Genomic DNA, 1,488 nt, shown 5'->3' with positions numbered 1-1,488 from the left:
GAATGGATAAAGAAGATGTGGTAAATATATACAATGGAATATTACTCAGCCATAAAAAGGAACAAAACTGAGTCAGTTGTTGAGACGTGGATGGATCTACAGACTGTCATAAAGAGTGAAGTAAGTCAGAAAGAGAAAAACAAATAACATATATTAACGCATGTTTGTGGAACCTAGAAAAATGGTACAGATGAACCAGTTTGCAGGGCAGAAGTTGAGACACAGATGTAGAGAACAAACGTATGGACACCAAGGGGGAAATACCGCAGTGGGGTGGGGATGGTAGGGTGCTGAATTGGGCGATTGGGATTGACATGTATACACTGATGTGTATAAAACTGATGACTAACAAGAACCTGCTGTATAAAAAAATAACTAAAATAAAATCTAAATGACAAAAAATAAAAATAAATTCTGAGTTACTTCTCCTCCTTTCCTTTTTTTTTGGTGGGAAAATATACATAACACAAAACTTACCATTTTAACCATTTGTAAATATACAGTTCTGTGACATTTAGTACATTACATTGTTGTGCAGCCATCACCACCATCCATTTCCAGAAATTTTTCATCTTTCCCAACTGAAATTCTGTGCCTATTAAATAACTGCCCATCCACCTCCCCTCCCCACACCCCCATCCAGTGTTGGTTTTCATCCTTCAAGGAGCCCTGCTGCAGTCCGCACAGAGTTCTTTATACATCTCTCTGTCTGAAACACTCTTCTTCCCTTTGCCTAGTTAGCCACCACTCATCTAGTGTCACTTTCTCAGGGAAGCCTCCTTGAACCCCCAAGTCCAGACCAGAAGCTCCTGTAAATTCTTTCAAAACCCGTGCTCCTCTCAGAAGAGCACATAGCTCGGTTTGTATTTAAACACGTGCTGTGTATTGTGGGATGGGTGCTTTCACTCTGCTTTGCTAGCATAGCACAGTTTTTACTGCCAGGAGTTACTCGCTGTGTCCACAGTGCCCGGCATAGTGTCTGGTTCGCAGCAGGTGCTCAAAATTTTTTGAATGAATAAATGGATGAACACTCCTTCCCAATCTCCCTTCAGCCGGTCATCCGCCTGTGAGTACGTCCGCCCCCAGACTAGGGTGTGTTCCTGGGGGTCGGACTTTGGCATCTCATCCAGGCTGGCAGGTGGCTGTGCTCTTTGGTTTGCCTATCTCGGGCTTCCCGCCAAGCAGACACCTGAACCCACGCCCCGGGCGTGTCGCGGCGTCACGCGGAACCTCCCTGCCTCCACACGTCAGTCCGTTCGCTACCCCGGCAGGAACTGAGCTTAAACTGCAAAACTTCTCTCACCTCCCGACGTGGGAATTACAGGCTTGGAACTCAAATCCAGCGGGCGAGAGCCGAGAGATGTGAGGAAAGTTGGGAGGCGAGCCCCAGACACGCCCCAGCTACATTTGGGTCGCAGTCCTTTAAGAACCGCTTCATTCAAGACTCCGCCGGGACCAGGCAGTGTGGGCGCACCAGGATTGGTCGGT

This window comes from Physeter macrocephalus, unplaced genomic scaffold (assembly GCF_002837175.3).
Source record: "Physeter macrocephalus isolate SW-GA unplaced genomic scaffold, ASM283717v5 random_1729, whole genome shotgun sequence".
In the NCBI taxonomy this organism is placed as follows: Eukaryota; Metazoa; Chordata; class Mammalia; order Artiodactyla; family Physeteridae; genus Physeter; species Physeter macrocephalus.
This window is presented reverse-complemented; position numbering follows the sequence as displayed.